This window comes from Triturus cristatus, chromosome 5_1, assembly GCF_964204655.1.
Source record: "Triturus cristatus chromosome 5_1, aTriCri1.1, whole genome shotgun sequence".
NCBI classification, from domain to species: Eukaryota; Metazoa; Chordata; class Amphibia; order Caudata; family Salamandridae; genus Triturus; species Triturus cristatus.
Genome location: NC_140587.1, coordinates 899,714,024 through 899,738,480, shown reverse-complemented (window position 1 = coordinate 899,738,480; position 24,457 = coordinate 899,714,024).

The window sequence follows — 24,457 nt, the reverse complement described above, 5'->3', positions numbered from 1 at the left end:
CATTTAAAAATAACTACAAACAAGAAAATAAATGGTTTTCTGTCTGTATTCATCTGTAAACATCAGTAAAAATGGAAAACAGGGAGCCTTAATTACAAATAAATAAACCTGTATAGGGATGTGGAGGATTAACAACCCCTCCTGATCTCGTGCTGAGATCTGATAGGCTGGCAACACTCCGAACCAGGAAGTGCTGGCAGCCAGAAAAAAACATTTTCAGCAGGAATCACATTTGCTTCATGGATCCTACTGAAAATGTTTTTTTTTAAATTAAGCACTGGCTCCCACGCTTCGTTAATATTTAGCTCCAGGGTGTGCCAGGTGTCAAGGTCAGTATCTTGATAAAGGAGGGGGTGCAGTGGGGACCACCACCTCTAGAGAGCTAATTTATTTGAAAATGGTGGGACCTCTCAAACCCCTCCTGGGACCTCCACCTCCCTGGGTCACATACCTCTTGGACCCTCCATGCCCCAGAGACCAACACCTCCCTGGGACTAATGTATTATTATGGGGGACCTTCAGACCATCCTGGCCCTGGGGACCACCACCTCCCAAGGCCCATAAGGAATTTTTATTGGGCGGTCTCAGAGACCCCCCTGGCCCCATCGACTACCGCCTCCGTGGGTCCATTTCATTTTTAAAAAATTGAGAGAGGGCTGACGGCCCCCCTCGTGGGCTGTTCTCATCCCCAGGAACCCCCATCTCCCTGGGGATTGCCCTGCAAGAATAAAGGAGGCAGACCACACAGCCCTCCTCCTGGGGCCATAGCTGGCCCTGGGGACCACCACACCCCAGGGCTAACTCCTGCTATGTCCTAGGGTGCCCACCCCTGGGACATAGCTGTTTGCTGAGGCTTGGCGGGACCTTTACTGCTCCTGCCAAGCCACAGCATACTCCGCTTTCAGCAAGCAAATGCTCTTGCTTATTGGAAGCAGAGAAGAATTGTTTTAAGACAGAGGGAGCCATGTGGCCCCCTCCCCAAATAAATCAGAAAAAGCTTTCAAAAAGCTGACCCAGCAAGTTGCTGGAGGCCCTACCCACTTGCACCACCACTCAACAAATGTGCCTCCTAGTGCACTACTTGTTGCAGGGTGAAGTCCCCTTGGCTCTTAAGGGTCCTTGGGGGCCAACAAGCTCCCCTGTTACCTCCAGTAAGTCCCAAACTGTGGGATTTCTGAGAGGTCATCCAAGGCCATGCCCCCTTTCTATACCACTATGCAAACACACCTCCTGGTGAACTACTGGTTGGAGGATGAATCCCCTTGACTGCTGAGTGTCCTGGAAGGCCAACTAGCCCTCCTGTTATCTCCAGTAGTCCCAAACGGTGGGATTGGTGGGAGATCTTTAGAGGACACACCCCCTTTCTCCACCATTCTGCAAACCCACCTCCTGGCACACTACTAGTTGGGGGATGAAGGCCCCTTGAATGTTGAGGGTCATTGGGAGCCAAGAACCCTTCCTGTTACTTCCAGTAACTCCCAATGTGAGTGCTGAGAGCTGGTCAGAGGCCCCACCCCCTTTTCCCACCACTCTGCAAATGCACCTCCTGGCACACTACTGTTTGGAGGATGAAATCCTCTTGGATGCTTAGTGTCCTTGGGGGCCAAGAAACCCTCCTCTTAATTCCAGTAAGTCCAGCACAGAGGGATTTCTGAGGGCGGGTCTGAGGCCGGCCCCCTGTCGCCACCATTCTGCAAACGTGACTACTAGTTAATTCACTCAAGAAAAACAAAGTTTACAGGGACTTTAGAGTTAGGAAATATAATTTGAAAAACCTTAGAAATTCACTTACACAACCAAAGGTTACAGGGACGTTATAGTTTGGAAATAGAAATAAAAAGCACTTTAGAAATTCAATGAAAAAAACAAAGGTTACAGTGATGCATTATTTAGGATCCGATTTCCCTTGTGCAAACCATAGAATTCAGCAGTTATAGTTACTTTAGCTAAGTCTAATGTATGCCACTGCAATGCACTGCTTATGGCCTAACATGTTCCATCACTCATGGCAAGGTCAGCGAAACCACTGATGATATCCTTGATGAGGTCTCAATGACACCACTGGTGATGTCACTTATGACATCATCAACAGAGCCACTCACACACCATCTCACACCTGATACAACCTCTCATATGCTGGCAAACACCCACACAACCACTCAAATACTCATTCACTGACCCATACCAGTACTCACACACCCACTCACTCTTCCATAGAGCCACCCACACTCCCACTTACTCACTTGCACAGCCACTCACACAACCATTCACTCACCCATAGAGCCACTCATACAACTAGTCACTCACCCATACAGCCAGCTACATAACCACACACTCATCCATACAGCTACTCACATGCCCACTTATTTACCTACACAGTCACTCACACACCCACTCACTCACCCATAAAGTCTCTAAACACAGCCACACACTCTCTCATACAGGTACTCACACATTCACTCACACACCCACACAACTACTTACATACCCATTCATACATCCAGACAAGCACTCATACATCTGCTCACTCACCCATACAGCCATTTACACAGGCACCTACTCTCTAATGCAGCCACTCACACACCAACTCAATTAACCAAACACCCACTCAAATAGCCACTCACTTACCCGCATATTCACTGACACTCCCCGTCACTCACTCATACAGTTATTTAGATCCCCGCTCACTCACCCATACTGTCACTACACACCCACTTACCCACCAATAGCGACACTCACACCACCACTCACTCACCCATACAGCCACTGACATACCCACTCACTTACCTATGCAGCTACTCACATAGCATCTCACTCACCCACACAGCTATGCACACACCCACTTATATACCCATACAGCCACTCACACACCCAAGCACACAAGGATACAATCATACAGTCACTCACATATTATGCCCATCCTGGTGCTTTACAAATCCACGTGCCAACGGCACTGCTGTGATTGGCTGGCAGAAACCTAAGTAGAAAGTGTGGCCCACATTTTATATATCGGAGAATGGTCTCCAGTAGCACTAATAAACATGACATGTAGTAGAAGGGTGCAAAGAAGAGGTACCCTTACATCCTTGGTACAATAGAAGCATCTGTGAGAAATCCCTGATGGGCAAGAAAATGCACAGAATTCTTTTCCAGGCGTGTGGATTTACAAATCAGTTGTGATACTCAGTGTGGCCCCTGCGTAACCTTGCAGAAAATTTGCAAATTCTGCCAAAATTACAAAATATATATACTCTCACACACTCACTCACTCAGACACTCTTGGATACCTACTTAGAGAAGCAAGTGCCAACTCACAGGCCCACTCAGAGATTCAGGCACTCAATCAGAGACCCACTCAGAGACTCATGCACCACTCACAGACCCAATCAGAGTCTCATGCACCCACTTGCATATTCACTAAGACAATCATGCACCCACTCGTAGACCTACTCAGACACTCATGCAGCCACTCGCAGACCCATAAGTAGACTCTCGCACCCACTCACAGACCTACTCAGAGACTCACACATACATACTTACAGACCCATTCAGGCAAACAAGCACGCATTCACAGACCCACTCAGAGTCCCATGCACCCAGTCACATACCACTAATACACTCATGTACCCACTCAAAGACCCACTCAGACACTCTCACATCCACTGAAAGACCACACTGGCACTCATGTATCCACTCACAGACACATGCAAACACTCACATACCCTCACACAGATCCACTCAGGCATTCACATACCAGCTCAGAGCCCCACTCAGACACTGATGCATCCACTCACAGAACCACTCAGACACTCATACATCCACAAGATTATAGGGATCTCATAGTTAGGAAATATAATTAAAAACATTGAAATTCTATAGAAAAACAAGTTTACAGAGACATTATAGTTAGGCTCAGATTTCACACTCACAAAACCATAGAACATCAGCAGTTATAGTTACCTGAGATAACTCTAACTTACACACCTGCAATGCACTGCTTATGACCTCACATATTGCATCACTCGTGACATTGTCAATGACATCACTGATGGCATCTCAAACAACATCACTGATGGCATCATCCACAGAACCACCCACTCACACAACCTCACATACACCCACACACACCCACACAATCACTCCTCTATCGATTCACAGACCGATACAATCAATCCCAAACACACTCACTTAACCATACAGCCACTCACACACACACAATCACTCACCAATACAACTACTTACATACCCATTCACACACCCATGCAACCACTCACACTCTCACCTACTCCCCATACAGCCGATCATACAGACAAGCACTCTATAATAAAGCTACTCACACACCCACTCACTTACCCATACACCCATTCAAACAGCCACTTATCCTCCCAGTCACTTGCACATCCAGTCATGTATATATCCAGTCACTTATACACCCAGTCCCTCACTCACACAGCCACTCAGTCACTGACACATCCACTCACTCACCCATACAGCCACTCACAGAGACACTCACTCATCATACTGGCAATCACATATGCACTCACTCAGAAATACAGCCACTCACTTACTCACCCATACAATTCCTCACATATCCACCTATTAACCCATACAGCCACTCTCATACCTACTCACACACAACTTCAGCCACTCACACAGCTATGCACTCACCCATACAGCCACTCACACAACTGCTCACTTACCCATACAGCATCTGACACAACCACTCACTCTCCCATGCAGCCCCATCTACTTACCCACCCAAACAGTCATACACACAACCACTCACTCACCCATACAGTGACTTACACAGCCACTCACTCACCCATACAACTACTCATGCATCTACTTATTAACCCATACAGCCACTCACACATCCACTCACACATGGATACAGTCACACAGCCACTCATATAATATATGTTAGAAATATTATCAGTGATTAGTAGTCCAAAAAGTGTACTAATTTAACTTAGGTAGCAGATTAGTATATATGTTTAACACTCATACATTTTTAGAAAACACTCACAGTCACTGGATGATATCATCAGTGATGTCATTTGAGATGTCATCAATTATGTCACTGACAAGTGATGTAATATGTGAGGTCATACGCAGTGCATTGCAGCAGCTTAAGTTATAGTTAGCTCAGGTAACTATAACTGTTGAGTTTCTATGTCATAACTAACTTTTCTGAATATATATATATATATATATATTATCTACTGGCGGTCGCCAGTAGATAGTTATAGTTAGGACCGTGTTTCCATAGGAAATCCGCAACATTCTATTTGGAATAACTTTGGCGCCGGTTGACGAATCCTCGCGAAATTTTCAAAATAGGTGGGGCGCTCCGCTCCTACCCTGAAAGTCTCAGGGGGGATTCGTCAAGCGGGGGCTGAGAAAAAAGGGGGGTCCCAAAACGCGTTTTCCCTATGCAATTTTCCATAGGGACCTTTAGTCCAAGCTACAGCCCGAACGGCTGAACAGAATTACTTGAAATTTGGCAGAGAGGTAGTCCTCAGCTCAGGGAAGTGCCTTTTGCAGGTCTGGTGTCAATCTGTTCAGTAGTTCCTGAGAAAATCAAAAGTAAAATCATATATATATGTGGGCGGAGCCTAACCACACATCTCATCCTGAGATCTGATTGGCTGTCAGCACTTCATCCAAGAAGTGTTGGCAGCCATCTTGGGACCAATATACATGCTAGCACCTCATTAAAAAGCATTGCAGTTAATAGAAGGTTTTAAGACTTTAGTTACATTATAAATCATTTGTTGACGGTACCATACTCATTTTAGGAATTGTGGTATGTTCTAAGGTGATTTCACCATGTGAAAAAGCCTTCTGCTGGGATATCATGATTGAGAGAAAAATATTTTCTCATGCTTTTCCCACAGAGGTTTGGAAGGTGATCTATAAGCTAAACTGAGAGCTTATTTTCTATAAATTCACATTATCTTTCTCAGTCATGTGAGAATGAAGTCTGACATTCTCAGTAAAACATGTACATCCAACAAGGGCAGAGACTGTCAGTTGATTCCTTTGTGTTCTACTGCAGCTTCCCAGAGTGTTCCAAAGAACAACTAGAGCGCTAACAGGCCTACTTATGATAAACGTATGGCACACCTGAAGCCATCTTGCTTGGATTAAAGTGGTAACTCTTAAAACATTTAATTTAAAAAGGAACAAAATGAGGGGGTTCATTTTTCCATAACAAGTATGATAAGTGCTGCAGAAAGAAAAACTAGGGCACATTTTGACTTCTGAAATCCTCTTTTATTTCATTAAAAAATTCTGATAGGCAGACTGAAACATGCACTTTCAATACCAGCAGCAGTTTTCCCTGGTGAGCAGTAGCTTTACTACAGTGATCTAATGAGCAAAAAGAGTGCTAACATTCTGAATTTATGGCAAATGTGTGACACATCTGAATGCCTTCTTGATGGAATCAAAGTAAAAAACTGAAAGTATTTCCTACTGAGGAGACCGCAGTAAATGAGGAAATTAGAAAACTTCATAACAAATAAGTCTCCCAAGATGGCCACCAGAGACAAAAGAGCCCAAATGTAGCCCAAATATCACCCAGATGTAGCCCAAGTATAGCCCAATGACAGAATGTCCCAGAGTGTTCTTAAAAACAACTAGAGCGCTTACTGTCTTCATTATGACAAAAGTATGGCACACCTGAAGCCATCTTGATTGGAATAAACTGGTAACACTTAAAACATTTAATTTAAAAAGGAATACAATGAGGGGGTTCATTTTGCCATAGAAATTATGATTAATGCTGAAGAAAGAAAATGAGGGCACATTTTGAGTGACTTCTCAAATCCTCTTCTATTTCATTAAAAAATTCTGACATGCAGTCTGAAACATGCACTTTTAATACCAGGAGCCGACTTCCATGGTGAACAGTAGTTTTACTACAGTGATCTAATGAGCAACTAGAGTGCTAACTTTCAGAATTTATGGCAAATGTGTGACATATCTGAATACCTTCATGATGGAATCAAAGTAAAAAACTGAAAGCATTTCCTACTGAGGAGACTGCAGTACATGAGGAAATTAGGAAACTTCATAACAAATAAATCTCCCAAGATGGCCACCGGAGACAAAAGAACCCAAATGTAGCCCAAAATCACCCAGATGTAGCCCAAATATAGCCCAATGACAGAAGTGTGCAAAACACTTATTATTTTGTGTTTTTGCAGTGTTATATAGTGCAGACTAGTCAGGTATTGGAGTGCTTTACATGAGCATTGGTTACATCACACAAGAACAAATTCATTTTGGTTGTAGACATGGGGAGACTAAGTGATTTGACCAGAATCACAGAATGTCGAGCTGAAGCAGAAACTCCAACCTGGTTCCCCAGTTGCAAAGTCTGCAGCTCTGGAAGTAACACCACATCCTCTCCCCTAAGTGCAACATTTAATCAAGTGGTCAACTGGATAAAAAAACATAAAGATAACAAATAATTTAAAAGTGCTTTGTCGCTATATGAAAACTCAGAAAATATGTCCTTATTTTAGTCTTTTGGAGCACTAACCATAATTTTGATGCCAATAAGACCCTCTCATATATGTAATTTCTAAAGGAAATGCTCTAGGTATTCCAGTTTTGATTACATCAAGATGACGTCAGGCGATCCACACTTTTGTAATAAATATAGAATGTTAGCAATCTAGTTGTTCATTAGGATACTGTTGAGAGGCAGAGGCCAGGGGCACGGACTCTGAAAATTGAAGGCAGGTAGGAGGGTGCAAAGGCAACAATTTAACCACACTGAGCAGGCAGGAATGGCCGTGGCAGCACAACAGACTATGGAGGGCAGTGGAAAGGGGGGCAGGGGCAACAAACCAACAATACAGGACTTGCAAGAGAGGCTGTGGCATTGTAATAGACCCTTGTGGGCAGAAGGAAGAGGCAATGGTAGTACAACCATACATGCCAACAGACCCGATTCAGCCAGGAAACGTCCAATGTTTTTAAGCTCAAATGGGCTTAATTTGATCTGTCTCCTGTCTACAATCTCCTCTTTTTCAATGTAACTCAAAGGGGAAAATCAATACCCCAGTTTTGTTTCAAAATCTCCCTCTTACCAAGTTCAAAATGTTCGCAAGTATGGTACATTGGATCATGGTAGGCAGGAGGAATTGGGGTAGGGACATGGACTCGGATAACAGAGGACAGGAGGGACATGGAGAGGTGCACCAAACTGACCCTACAGGGCAGGCATCAGGGTTTGCAGCAGCACAATACACCACACAGGGAATGCGGGATGGGAGTGCAGCACAACAATCCATAGAAAGCAATAGGAAGGGGACAGGACCATGCACATGGACAACAGAGAACAGAGGGGCAAGAGGCAATGGTAGCTAGCTGACCATAATGGACAGACAGGAGAGAAAGCTGCAGCATAACAGACCTTAAAGGGCAGGAGGGACGGATCAGGGGCATTACAATGGAACAGACAAGCCAGGAGGGAGGGAGTAGGGGTCTGCACATGTAAACAGAGGGCTTGGGGCAAGGGGGCAGGGCAGGAGCAGCAAGATAGCCATGGAGGTCAGGCAGGATGAGCACTAGAAGCAAGACACACCATGAAGAGCAACAGTGAGACTGTGATGGCATACACACAGACCATGGAGGGAAGGTGGTAGGGGGTCAGGGGCAGCTAACTGACCACACAGGGAAGGTGGGAGGGGCCATGGCAGCACAGAAGACCATGCATGGCAAGTGGGAGGGTTAGTGGCAGCACAATGGCTATGATGGGCAAGAAGGAGGGTGCAGGGGCATGCACAAAGGACGATGGAGGATAGAAGGGAGGGTCAGGACCTGTGCACAGACAAGAAAGTTCAGGGGAAGGAGCCTCACAACAGACCGCACGGGGCAGGCAGGAGGAGCAGTTGCAGCACAACAGACCAGGGAGGGCAGAAGGGTGTGGCAGTACAATGGACCATGTAGGACAGGAGGAAGAGGATAGGGGCATGGCATGTGGACAGGCAGGGTGGAGGTGGCAGGGACAGGTTACAGTCATCTGACAATGCTAGGCAGGTGGGAGGGGAGGGGCAGCTCAACAGAACACTCAGAGTAGATAGGAGTGGCAGGTCCATGGAACATGGTGGGCAAAAAGGATGGAGCAGGGGCATGCACAAAGACATCGGAGGGCAGGGGGAAGGAGAATAGGGGCAGCAAGCTAAGCACAGAGTTTAAGCAGGAGGTCAATGATGGGGCATAGAATTGGGCAATGGAGGACAGGAGGAGGGGACTGGTACATCATACTAAATTGAGGGCAGTGGCAGCACATCATACCATGCATGGCAGGAGGGAGGAGGCTAGTCCATGGATTCACACAACAGAGGATAGGGAGGAGGTGGATGGGGCAGCAAGCTAACTATTCAGAGAAGGCGGGTATTAGGAGCTTTGTTGTTTTTAAAACGTGTGTCTGTGCGAACTACTTAAAATATGAACAAGTATGCAGCATAATCTCACTTTTATTCAGGAAGAAGAGGACGTTTGTGACTGTGACTCCGGGCTCACTTGGCAGAAACACCCCTGACCCTCCACCCCCTATCGCAAAACCTAATGCCCGTGAAAAGGGTAGGTGAATACAGTGTTATATAGAACATAGTCCTGAGAGCATGATTGAAGATGAAAACTAGATATAGTGTATGGTATAAACTATGCACCAAAAAGTGTGATATAAGATGAACTGGGCGTGAAATATAATATGCAATACATTGTGCGCAATGACAGATTCATTGGAGAGCGCGAGATAGCACAGGCACTAGCGCGTGCTATGCGATGTGCGCCTTGGAGTGTAATATGCACAGGGCAGTGTTGTATAACCTAACTAGTCTCTAAAGTTGTAATATAAAATATGTGCTGGGGAGTGTAACGTTGCATATGCACTGTGACAAATATATGGATCCCAGATTGTAATATGTATGGCATAGCACTGTGCGTTATAACATAGGCATCGAGGAAGGCACGTTAGATGGGGCAATATAACCTGTGCGAAGACAAGTGTGGCATGACATATTCACGGGGTGGTGTTACAGTGCACATGGGCTAGAGAGTGTCATAGCATATGCACTAGCTGGTGGAATACAACACAGAGGTGTGTGGCACTCGGCAGGCAATGGTGGGTGTAACACAGCATTGGGCTCTGCCAGGAGCGCGCTGTGACTCTCAAGTGATGTTCGTCCCCTTTCCAGAGAGTAAAATAAAAAGTATTACACATCCGGCAGTGGATGTGTGTTATATTAACCGTGAGGGGGGTTTCTTACATAGTTTTGGTCGAATTTTTGTCGAATCCCCTTTGAATGGCTTGGTGTGCATGTGTATTAAATGTGCCCGTCAATAGCTACCCATGTTTGTATAAATAAACAACAAGGGTGTCCACCGCTATTAGGCACGGTAGGGCATCAGACATGTCAGAGCTTCACTAGTGGTGTAAATACATTCCACGTGGATTCATTGTATGCATAGTCGCCTTTTAATGAATATCACTCAAATCGTCATGGTGATAGGTACGTACGGTTTGTCCAGCATGTCCTAGGTGTGTCTATAAATATATATTTTTAAAAAATAATAAAAAACAGTGGCCGGCCCTGGGGATTGGGGTCAAAAAAATATAATTAGGAGACAGGCCCTGGGGGATGGGGTCATCAGGGCCAATAAATTAGAATAAGAAGGGGAACCACACAGCCCCCCTTCCTAAAAAAATTAAAATAAATAAAAGACTGGCATCGTGCCAGAGGCCACGCCCCCTCCTTGCAGCACTCTGCAAACGCGCACCCTGGTGAGTTGTAAGTTGGGGAATTAATTCCTCTTCAATACTGAGGGTCCCTGAGGGCCAACTAGCCCAACAGGCATCTCCAGTATGCGCCAGGGAGCTGCGCTGCAGACAGGTGTTCTGAGGCCAAGCCCCTTTTTACACCTCTCTGCAACGCAGCTCTGTGGCGCTTACTGCAGGTACCTAGTGGTCTAGTTTGACCCTAGGGACCCTTAGGATTCAAGGGGACTTAATCTCTCAACTTAGAACAGCCACAGGGCATGTTTACACAGTGGTGAAGGGAGGGGACGGGGCCTGAGGTGACGTGTGCAAACACGCACTATGGCACGTTTTAAATTGGGGATATAATTTCCGTTCAATACTGAGGGCCCCTGGGGGCTAACTAGCCCACCAAGTGCTTCCAGTAAGCGCCACTGAGCTGCATTGCAGAGAGGTGGTCCAGGCTGTGCCACTTTTTACACCTCTCTGCAACGCAGCTCTGTGGCACTTACTGGAGGTACCTAGTGGGCTAGTTGGACCCTAGGGACCCTCAGGATTCAAATGAACTTAATCTCCCAACTAAAAACGGACACAGGGCGTGTTTACACAGTGGTGAAGGGAGGGGACGGGGCCTGAGTTAACGTGTGCAAAAACGCCCTGTGGCCTGTTTTAAGAGGTAGTTTTAATCCCCCTGCCCTATTATATACTAGGGGCTTACAGAGGAGGTCATGCTAATCACAGGAGGACCCCAACGCATAATGTTCCCTAGTGTATGTAGGTGTTTTCACTGTATTCTAAGTGTCTTTTAACATAGCACTGGCTCTAGGACTGGTTGGTCAGACTCAGTTACAACCAGTATCCGTCTGAAAAAGTTGAGGGTACAGGATGATTTTGCAACAAGGATTCTTTCTGCTCTTCTTTTTGTTCTTTCTGCATGTTATCATTCTTCCTGCACTTTTCTTCGTCTTTGAGGACTTCTGTTGCTTCTTTCTGCACTTCTTTTTTTTCTTTCTGTGCATTTTTTCTTCTTTCTTCACATGTCCTATCTCTGTAGGCATAGTTAGAAATTAGCATTTAAAAAACCTTTGAAATTCACAGAAAAAACCATAGGTTTCAGGCACGTTATAGTTAGGAATTAGCACTTAAAAAACCTCAGAAATTCACTGAAAAAACCATAGGTTTCAGGGGTGTTATAGTTAGCTGGACTTTTCACTTGTACAAAACCATTGAAATTCCCCGTTATAGTTAGTTCAGCTAACTATAACTCGCGCGCCCGCAATGCACTGCTGATGACGTCACATATTACATCACTCATGACATGGTCAGTGACATCACTCATGACATCACTGATGACATCTCAAATGACATCACTGATGACATCACTGATGACATCATCCTTGTGATAGAGTGGCAGACCTCCTCTCACCCTAATATAACCTTTGATACACACATTCAAAAATAGAGACTAACATTTTCAAAACAATGGACATACCAATACCAGTTACAACAACCTCTTCAGTAATTCTAAGATCCACATACACATCCACTCATTCACCAACAGTCCTATACAGTCACTCATACATGTACTCACTCATCATATGTACTCATACACCTATACATCCTGTTACACAATGCCACTCATCCATAGAGTTACTCACACACATAGTCACTCATGCTAATAAAGAATCAAACATACGTTTTCTTGCATATACAGTTATACACACACCACCACACTTACTTCTACGGAAACTTACACATACTTAGTCTTTTAAACAATCACTTATAGAAACACATACTTATTCATACAGGAACTCTTTCAATCTCTCACTCTCACATATACTCACTTATATACACCAATAGTCACATATACTAGTTTAAAACATATGTAGTTACTCATAAAGACACTATTGAGACAGTCATTCACTCACTAACACACCCATACACACACTCATCCACCCATACAGTCCTGCACACATGCTGTCTTCAACACATACAAACAGTGAATCACTCATTCATGCACCTATGCACTACGTAATACCCCCCACCAAACCATGCAGACACTCAGACTGATACTCAAAAAACCAACTAATAACCTATATAGACACCCATGTAGCTACTCACCAACCCATGCAGCCACTTATACACAAAGTGAGAGACTGATACAGATATTTACATATTTAAACATTACTCACTAAGCTATGTATTCACTATGATACACTTAATCAGTCAGTTACACAATCAATTTTTCAAAAACAAATCATCCATTTAGACCAGGGGTACTCACAAACTTTCTGTCGGGGGGCCAAAATTACAGTGTGGTTAGTGGCCGAGGGCCGCACTGGTAGGGGTGGAGTCAGTGGGGGCGGGATCAGTGTGGGGCGGAGCTAGAGTGTTTGTGAATTAAATAAAATATGTCATCATTTGTGTATTGCTATGACAAAAACGTGTTTCTGTATTTTTTGTGCATTGTTTTCTAGTTGAAGTAATCAAAATTGATTTTTTGGTGGATCTCTGGCTTCCAGCATTGATTCAATGGGTCCCCAGAAACTAGTAATGATTCTGTAGGTGTCCCCAGGCTCCAGTTATGATTAAGTGGTGGTCCGCATGAATCAAAAGGTTAAAAACCACCGCTGTAGGTGATGCCAATTCCACACATTATAGTTTGTGTGCTGTATACTTTTATCAGTAAAACTGTATGTCTGTGCAAATGTAATGGTCATTTCAATGTGAAAACATTGTCTGTAATGACAGCGCACTTCTATCGTGCTTTTGGGGCTGAGCATAATGTGAATTGGCAATATACCCATGCCCTCTTAAAAGGGGGCTACACTGCCAGTACCCACAGCAGAAATGCCCCTAATGTAGGGGCACCTGTATGCTCTTGCTTGCAGACTTGGGTGGCTTACATGGTGGTCTTGCACGTAGTGAGTACTGCTGAAAATAACATGGCAACCAACTTAATAAGGCCCCACATACCATTCTCAGCTGCAGAACCAGTGGAGGCTTCTAGTCAGGAACACTGCTTTCTCGCACCCTTGAAATGTGTGTGGGGAACAAAGTATAGCGGGTGGGGGTCTGCCACTTTTAGCAGCTGCCCTGCTACCTCCTAACCCTGAGTCGGCCCCTTAGGCCGTGTTCCTTGATGCAACACGCAGAGTCTGAAACCGAAAAACAAGACTCAAGAAGCTTATAAAAAACACAGACAGATCAGCAAATATGTTTCTATAAAAACTTTATTTTCTGTCAAGAAAACAAATATTTGGCTTTGCAATATTTGATCTGATAGGAAAGTGGTCATACATTTGAGGTAGGAGAAAAAAACTTGATACAGTAAATTCGGACATTTAGGTAGCTAAATATATATATTTTTACCACATCGAAAAACAACACTTTTTATTATGTACAAAAATAAACGTTTCCTGCTCTATGGGCAGGGAAGTGCAGAACAATAAACAGAAATAACAGGACACAGGAACCAGATTCACAAAACAGTAGGTTGGTGGGACGGGGGCACTGAGAGAGGGGGACCGGTAGGTAGTTAGGTAGTACAGCAGGAGGTGGGCCCCAGTCACCCTACCCCACGCACCCCACTCCAGCTTTGGTTCACCCTCATTCCAAGGTTTCCGGGTCAGGGCTTTAACGCGTGCATTCGCTTTTGAAGAAAAAAAAGTGAACATTGATGGAGCTGGCCGAATACACTTCATTCTACCATCTCCCGTGCCCTCACCACCACCCTCCTTTTCTCCTTCTTTTGATGGGCGAGACATAAAGGAAGGGGCAGTTTGTCACGGATAAACACTAGGGGTGTCAAAGGTACCAAACTGGGCAGGTGTGTTATATGAGGAGCTGAGCATGCATAGAGGTGCCTTTGGTGGACTCACAAGGAAAAGCGCCTGTCTATCGAACCTGTGCAGGCGCTTTATCTGTGAGTTGTTGTAACTTATCTGCACAGTATTTTGCAGGGTCGAGGAAAAGATGGCAGACTTTTAGAAGCAACATACACACATTCTGGGAGATTTTGATAAAACACAAACAATAACTAGCATGTTTTATATTTCATGGGAAAATTCCGCAGTGGGGGCCGACCTTTGAAAGGGCTCGACAGTTGCCTATGCAAGGGAAAGGGTGAATGTGTCAGTGGGCAGAGCCCTTGCAGCATCCGGTTACCCAGGTGACCTTGAGGGGCTGGCACGGTATGCCCAGGCAGGATCCCTCGAGGGCTGTGCCATAGGAACTCGAGTGGCCCCTCGTCCAATAGGCGCCTAATGATGTGTGAGCCTGTTCTGAGGGCACGTGGCTTGGTAATTCCAGCCTCGCCGGATTGTCCTTATTAAGGCCAGACAGTGGAGCCCTGGGGCATCCCGATCTGCCCCCCCACCCCGAGTCTTTTCCTGCGTGTGGTAGAGTCCAGGGACCTCTTCTGCTCCCAACTGGTAGGGGTTCGCATCACATTGAGGAAAGGGGGTGTGGCGACTGTGTAACGGGGGTCTCTCTCCCTCGTTCTGACTTTTCACTCACCTGCATATGGCGTAGTTAAAATGATTTCATGGAATGGAATTAATAACCAGGGGTTCCGATTGACTTAACCAGATAATTTCCCTACCATTGTTGTCGCCCCTTGCGCACACCCCGTTGCTGGAGCCCCGGGACACTGCGTCGTCTCTCAGGGCTCCGTGGCCACCCTCTCTCTCCAGATTCATAAACGTGTACTTCAGGGATAGCAGAGCATTCTCGAGAGGCGCAGTTCGCTCTAATAACCTTTTTGTGACACAGACTCGGCGCTGACCTGCTGGGATCCGTGGGGCCTGCATTTCTCACGCTGGACATGATGATAGGCAGTAGACACACTTCTGTCTCCTGTTCTTGGCCATCCTCTCTCCCCTGTTTCACATTTCTTGCACTCCCCGCTTGTGAGTCCTGGGGGCATTGCACACTCAGTGGTCATTGAAAGGAAGTCACGGCCTGGACACGGAGTCGGCTCTCCTTGCACACTCAGTCCTTAGTCAGTGCGCGCCGCTAGGGGTTCAGCTCCAGGGCCCACACTTGCTGGGGCCAGCCCGTCCGCCCCTTCATCTTCTTCTCTCCTGGGCCCAGCGAGGCCGGGAACACTTCCCAGCGCTCACACACATCCCCACCCGAGCACTTCACAGGTCTTTAAAAGACCATTTACATGTTAATTAAGCTGTGTTGTATTTCACCTCTTAGGCCCCTGCAGCTCCACCTTGACAATCACTGGAATCCCCCGGCCCCCACAGAGCAGAGTCTGGGCTGCTGCACCCGACACTCCGACAGTGTTTGCTAACACTATTTTTTTTTTTTTAAACGCATGTAGGATGTGTCTGCAAGGTCCGCGGGCCGCCGAGGAAGGCTTGCCGGGCCGCTGGCGGCCCGCGGGCCGTACTATGAGTAACCCTGATTTAGACACTTATATACCCATTTATTCTTCCATCGACCTTGAGATATACATATATAAAACATATTTATTTTTCAGAAAAACAGACATTCACTGGATGATGTCATCAGTGATGTCATCAGTGATGTCATTTGAGATGTCATCAGTGATGTCATGAGTGATGTCACTGACCATGTCATGAGTGATGTAATATGTGACGTCATCAGCAGTGCATTGCGGGCGCGCGAGTTATAGTTAGCTGAACTAACTATAACGGGGGAATTTCAATGGTTTTGTACAAGTGAAAAGTCCAGCTAACTATAACACCCCTGAAACCTATGGTTTTTTCAGTGAATATATATATATATATATATATCAACACAGTTCTCCCCACATGGAAAGAAGGTGAGCCGCACTCGTAATTTGCCGGATTTCAATTTAATTCATTATTTATGAAAACAGCATGGCAGTCCTGACGCGTTTCAGTCTAACATAGACCTTTCTCAAAGGTAAGCCTGCACCTCACATGCTGCTTGTCCCCACATCCAAATGTCCGCTTTTATAATTACAACCTCTGGTGGCTCATTTTTATATTGCATTCTGGGGCATGCGGTTTTAACCGGCAGTCTTTTTATAATTCCCTCCAGTGGGCGGTGCTTTTTTTGCTGTTTGCATGGATCACTCTGCTTGATTAATTGTTCCCAATAATCCGCATTCATTACCCCGCATCCGAGCCCAGTTTTCAAGGCTGGAATATATATATATATATATATATTACCTACTGGCGGTCGCCAGTAGGTAGTTATAGTTAGGACCCTGTTTCCATAGGAAATCCGCAACATTCTATTTTGAATAACTTTGGCGCCGGTCGACGAATCCTCGCGAATATTTCAAAATAGGTGGGGCGCTACGCTCCGCTCCTACCCTGAAAGTCTCGGGGGGATTCGTCAAGCGGGGGCTGAGATAAAAGGGGGGTCCCAAAACGCGTTTTTCCCATGCATTTTTCCATAGGACCTTTAGACACAGCTACAGCCCGAATGGCTGAACAGAATTACTAGAAATTTGGCAGAGAGGTAGTCCTCAGGTCAAGGAAGTGCCTTTTGTAGGTTTGGTGTAAATCTGTTCAGTAGATTCTGAGAAAATAGCCTTTAAATCAATATATATATCTGAGCCAGCTTACGGTGCGCTTACGGTGCGCTTACCGTACGCGTACGGTGGCGTGCGCGAGCGCGATTCTGATTGGCTCTTAGATCTTAGTAAACATTCGAATCGGTCGAAACCAGGAAGCGGCGGCCGCCATTTCGTGTGTTTCACTCAGAAAAAAAAAGAGTGATATCTTGAAAAGGGGGCAAGGAGGCGAGTTACAGACCCCCTAACATTTGTAAGGGGGTCAAAGAAGGACAGAAAAGTACAAAGAAAACATTTATTGATTTTAAAAAAAATCGCGGGGTACGCGTACGGTAAGCTTACCGTACGCGTACGGTAAAAAAAAAAAATTAAAAATTAAATTAAATGCAGATTTAAGTGTTTAGATATTAGGGGGCTCTAAAAAGAGCCGTTGTGTTTATTGTGATTTTTTAGTGGTACCTACAAGTAAGTACCGATGCAGAGTCTAAGGTTCAAGAGGAAGACTCTGTTCCCTTCATCACTGAAGTGTACACCATCTCTTCTATAAATGTCTTGCATGTCGTAACGCAAGTTGTTGTGGTAAATGGAACCCATACCATAGTCACGGAGGAAAGCAGAAACAGATTTGTTGACGTGCTTTCTTGCTTTGTCAATCTGCGGACAGAAATGATTGGACCAGTTCCATTTTTGCCTTTGGCATATGTTAGAAAACACAAAGGCAGTTTTTGGGAAAAGTGAAAACAGTTGTGCAAAGGTCTACTTCATAAGCATTTCCAGACCTACCCCAGTCAAAGTGCCTAGGTCATTGCCACCACAGTGCACTATTATGAGGTCAGGGTGTTGGATTTGCATGAAGGATTTCACCAATGGCATCAATTGGTGCCACTTTAACCCTCTCTGACCAATCCATTTAATGTCTACATTTGGTAAAGCAAGGTCTCTCACCATACCTGTTTTCTCTGCATACTTTTCACTCCAGAAGACATAGCTGTGCCCTACAATCCACACTGTGAACATCTTCAAAGGAGAACTGGATGCACTCAGGAGGTGTAATTCAGTAGAATGGTAAAAAGAAATGAAAGACAGTTTGGAAATGGAGGCATACATATTTTTTTCATAAAAAAAAGAACTGATTGGCTGTTTCATACCATTCTAGAATAAAAACTAGGCTGTATGTGTAAATTAATAGAAGCATGTTTTGTATTGGTACAGAAAAATGTGTTACCAAAGAACAGTACTATGGATTTGCTGTTAGGTTTGAAAAGTCAAGCACTCTTGCTCTGTGGAATTGAAACATTGTTTGGTGAACTTCTGACCTAACTCCACACAGCAGTGTTCCATGAGCTGTTGCTATGGTAGAAGGCAGAAGTCAAGTTGGGGGAAGGGTACTAGGCAGAAGTCAAGTTGGGGGAAGGGTACTTTTGGAAAAGGGTTGATTTTCAACCAATAGAAATGTGTGATTACATTTGAAAAAAAGGGGGAAGCACTGAGATTTGAAACTTACATGTATATGTGTGGAAAAAGAGAGGGAAACTTTGCCATTATCTGGTTCTGCTGAGAGGAGAGAGGTGTAAAGAACATAGATCCTGGCTCTGATAATCTGCTGTTTGAGTGCCACATTTCTTTTCACAGCTAACTAATTTTAAAGGTGAGTTTAGAGTTTGAGAGGGGATGTATATGGTAAATAAGAAATGAATAATAGAAATGGAATTCCTTTTGTTGAAGTTGTGTTTATTATTTTCTGTTTTGGGAGAAATTTAAATGTGAGGAACATGTAAAATAATATGGACTATGTTTTCACCATAAATTAAGGTGTACTGGTAAAAATAAAGAATACTTTAAGGGTTTGAGGTTGGACTCAGTAATGCAAATACATTGCCCTTGCTGGAGTGTAGGCAGTCACCCAGGTTACACATGGTGCTGGTCTGAAAAAGCAGTTTGGACATGTGCTTTTTTAAGAATCTGAAAAGTGGATTCATAATGTGTCAGTCTGTAAAAGTGTTTATCACTTGCCAAAAAAAAGAGTAGTAAGTGTGCTTTCAAATTGGCAAAGAAATTTTGTTTTGTGACTAATGTGAATACATGAATCTGTGTGCAAATAGGAATTACAGGCAGAGATTTATTGCGTATTGCTCTGGTGATTTCACAGTTGCATTAGATGGAAAGGGGGAGCCATTTTTTGGTGCAGAAGCAGACTCTTAGCACACACCCAGCTGCTTACCCTGTGGAATCATGCACAGTATTCACAAGCGAGTGGGGTTTGAGGTTTCAGTCAGTAATGCAAATACATTCAGCATCACTAAGGCTGGTTGCCCTTGCTGGAGTGTAGGCAGTTACCCAGGTTACACATGGTGCTGGTCTGAAAAAGCAGTTTGGACATGTGCTTTTTTAAGAATCTGAAAAGTGGATTCAAAATGTGACAGACTGTAAAAGTGTTTATCACTTGCCAAAAAAAATAGTAGTAAGTGTGCTTTCAAAATGGCAAAGAAATTTCGTTTTGTGACTAATGTGAAAACATGACTCTGTGTGCATATAGGAATTACAGGCAGAGATTTATTGCGTATTGCTCTGGTGATTTCACAATTGCATTAGATGGAAAGGGGGAGCCATTTTTTGGTGCAGAAGCAGACTCTTAGCACACACCCAGCTGCTTACCCTGTGGAATCATGCACAGTATTCACAAGCAAGTGGGGTTTGAGGTTTCAGTCAGTAATGCAAATACATTCAGCATCACTAAGGCTGGTTGCCCTTGCTTGAGTGTAGGCAGTTACCCAGGTTACACATGGTGCTGGTCTGAAAAAGCAGTTTGGACATGTGCTTTTTTAAGAATCTGAAAAGTGGATTCAAAATGTGACAGACTGTAAAAGTGTTTATCACTTGCCAAAAAAAAGAGTAGTAAGTGTGCTTTCAAAATGGCAAAGAAATTTCGCTTTGTGACTAATGTGAAAACATGACTCTGTGTGCATATAGGAATTACAGGCAGAGATTTATTGCGTATTGCTCTGGTGATTTCACAGTTGCATTAGATGGAAAGGGGGAGCCATTTTTTGGTGCAGAAGCAGACTCTTAGCACACACCCAGCTGCTTACCCTGTGGAATCATGCACAGTATTCACAAGCGAGTGGGGTTTGAGGTTTCAGTCAGTAATGCAAATACATTCAGCATCACTAAGGCTGGTTGCCCTTGCTTGAGTGTAGGCAGTTACCCAGGTTACACATGGTGCTGGTCTGAAAAAGCAGTTTGGACATGTGCTTTTTTAAGAATCTGAAAAGTGGATTCAAAATGTGACAGACTGTAAAAGTGTTTATCACTTGCCAAAAAAAAGAGTAGTAAGTGTGCTTTCAAAATGGCAAAGAAATTTCGTTTTGTGACTAATGTGAAAACATGACTCTGTGTGCATATAGGAATTACAGGCAGAGATTTATTGTGTATTGCTCTGGTGATTTCACAGTTGCATTAGATGGAAAGGGGGAGCCATTTTTTGGTGCAGAAGCAGACTCTTAGCACACACCCAGCTGCTTACCCTGTGGAATCATGCACAGTATTCACAAGCGAGTGGGGTTTGAGGTTTCAGTCAGTAATGCAAATACATTCAGCATCACTAAGGCTGGTTGCCCTTGCTGGAGTGTAGGCAGTCACCCAGGTTACACATGGTGCTGGTCTGAAAAAGCAGTTTGGACATGTGCTTTTTTAAGAATCTGAAAAGTGGATTCAAAATGTGACAGACTGTAAAAGTGTTTATCACTTGCCAAAAAAAAGAGTAGTAAGTGTGCTTTCAAAATGGCAAAGAAATTTCGTTTTGTGACTAATGTGAAAACATGACTCTGTGTGCATATAGCAATTACAGGCAGAGATTTATTGCGTATTGCTCTGGTGATTTCACAGTTGCATTAGATGGAAAGGGGGAGCCATTTTTTGGTGCAGAAGCAGACTCTTAGCACACACCCAGCTGCTTACCCTGTGGAATCATGCACAGTATTCACAAGCGAGTGGGGTTTGAGGTTTCAGTCAGTAATGCAAATACATTCAGCATCACTAAGGCTGGTTGCCCTTGCTGGAGTGTAGGCAGTCACCCAGGTTACACATGGTGCTGGTCTGAAAAAGCAGTTTGGACATGTGCTTTTTTAAGAATCTGAAAACTGGATTCAAAATGTGACAGACTGTAAAAGTGTTTATCACTTGCCAAAAAAAAGAGTAGTAAGTGTGCTTTCAAATTGGCAAAGAAATTTCGTTTTGTGACTAATGTGAAAACATGACTCTGTGTGCATATAGGAATTACAGGCAGAGATTTATTGCGTATTGCTCTGGTGATTTCACAGTTGCATTAGATGGAAAGGGGGAGCCATTTTTTTGTGCAGAAGCAGACTCTTAGCACACACCCAGCTGCTTACCCTGTGGAATCATGCACAGTATTCACAAGCGAGTGGGGTTTGAGGTTTCAGTCAGTAATGCAAATACATTCAGCATCACTAAGGCTGGTTGCCCTTGCTGGAGTGTAGGCAGTCACCCAGGTTACACATGGTGCTGGTCTGAAAAAGCAGTTTGGACATGTGCTTTTTTAAGAATCTAAAAAGTGGATTCAAAATGTGTCAGACTGTAAAAGTGTTTATCACTTGCCAAAAAAAAGAGTAGTAAGTGTGCTTTCAAATTGGCAAAGAAATTTCGTTTTGTGACTAATATGAAAACATGACTCTGTGTGCAAAGAGGAATTACAGGCAGAGATTTATTGCGTATTGCTCTGGTGATTTTACATTTGCATTAGATGGAAAGGGGGAGCCATTTTTTGGTGCAGAAGCAGAGTCTTAGCACACACCCAGCTGCTTACCCTGTGGAATCATGCACAGTATTCACAAGCGAGTGGGGTTTGAGGTTTCAGTCAGTAATGGAAATACATTCAGCATCACTAAGGCTGGTTGCCCTTGCTGGAGTGTAGTCAGTCACCCAGGTTACACATGGTGCTGGTCTGAAAAAGCTGTTTGGACATGTGCTTTTATCAGAATCTGAAAAGTGGATTCATAATGTGTCAGTCTGTAAAAGTACTTTTCACTTGCCTAAAAAGTAGTAGAAAGTATGCTTTGCAATTGGCAAAGAAATTTCGTTTTCTGCCTAATTTCAAAGCATGACTTTGTGTGCACACAGGAATTATTTTTAGAAATTTAATTTGTGAAGGTGTTATTGTGATTTTCATTTATAGGAAAGGGATTTATAGTATTTTAAGATTTCTAAAGAACATAAAAAATGTAGTAATATATTTAAATAAAATAAAGGAATTTTTTTTTAGTTTTTTTCAGGTATTGCTGAAGAGCAGTGAACAAAATTTAAGACGCCTACAAAATCCAGAGTAAAGAAAGACCACAAAAAAAACCTATATTTGAAGACAACTGGAGGACCTAAGTTAGTTGGAGATGCTCATGTTGGGAAAAAGAAAAAATCTTCTGGTAAGCAAACAAAAGATTTTTTAAAGAACATATTCAAAAAAAGGAAAAATGTACAAAATGTCTGTACTGGAAAGAATGTTTTCAATAGAAAAGGAGAGGAAAAAATTGAGCATTTAGATAATGCAAATATACCTTCTGCAACTAAAAAGATTAACTTAAACAGAAAAACAGCGTTTAAAGAGATACGTAGAAAAATGTTTCAGAGAAGAGTTATGTCCAATTTGATAAAGGATGTGAAGAAATATAAGCAAAAGGCTAAGTTTTATAAGAGAAAAAAAGAAATTGAAGCCATTGCAGCAAAGGCATTAGAATTAAAAAGGAAACTATTCATTTTAATTTTGAATAGGATGCGTACATTAGATAAAATGGTTAATGTACTGAAATCACAAAGTAAAAGGAAAAGAGTAGTGAACAGAACAAACTTTTGTAAAGTGTTTTTAGGAAAATGGATGCATAGTTCAAGTAGTGAACCTTTTTTTAATGAAGAGAGCTATTTTCAAAGTAATAGTTTGCTGCATGCAGTTGACACCAGAGGTCGTGCTTACGAAGTGAAAAATGGTTGCATAAGAAGAAAATAGAATGCCGACCATAGCTGTACATAATAATTTAGAATTGGATGCTATTCTTGCTGAACTTTCTGAATTAAATACATGTGAGTCTATAGTCATTCAATGTGTTCATCCGTTCCAGACCATAGTACGTATGGAGCCCAAAACTGGTAAATTACCTCCTTCAGATTTACTGAGAGGTTTAAAAGGTAGAGAGGTGTATTTGCCCTTGGATTTGAAAAAAAATATGGAAACTATTGATGCGGATACTTTGGAAACTAAACCATTAATTATTCTGGTTAATGGTGTACCTACAAAGAATAAGAGGATTTGGCAGGAGCTGGTAGATGTACGGAAAGTACAAAGAGCAAATTTGTATTTGAAAAGGAATAACAAATGGTATGAATCAATTTATATAGAAGAAGAAGAAGAAGAAGATTTACAAGAAGACACAGAAACACCAACTGGACAAATTGAAAAAGTGGACAAGTCAAAGGAAGAAGAAATTTATGAACATTTTAGCATACATCCTCTTCATTCAAAAGAAGTTATGGGAGATAATATTGATCTGTTTCAGATGAAGAAAGCAAAAGGAACTCCCATGAGTGTATGGGAGGAGAGCTTGGAAGCTCGATGTTTTCCCCAGCTGTTTCCTAAAGGAAAAGGAGGACGATACGATGAACGTCCGGAACAGATTCCAGCTTCTGAGTATCGGACTACAAGACTATATGCTGAAGATCCCAGATTTCGACAAAGTATTCCTTATTTGTTCCATCTTTTATTTGAAAGCGACTTGTCTGCACTGTCTTATGCAGTAAATCACATTTTAAAAAGTGGAGTACATTTACAAAATGTGTCTGCTAAGGATTTTATGGAGAAAGTGCAGCACCGAGATGATCATTTGGAAACACAACTGATCAATCTGATGGCTTGTCAGCGTGGGACAAATGAATATTGGTACCGACGCCATGGTGAATTAAAATGCATGTTACGAAATTTAGGAACTCCTACATGGTTCCTTACCCTAAGCTGTGCTGAGTACGCTTGGGATGATTTACTGGATTTTCTACGAGAGGCAAATTCAAACATTAAAAACATCGAATACAAGACAGCAGGAGAACTATGCTCATTGGATCCGGTTAATGTTTGCAGATATTTCAATCATAGATTTGAG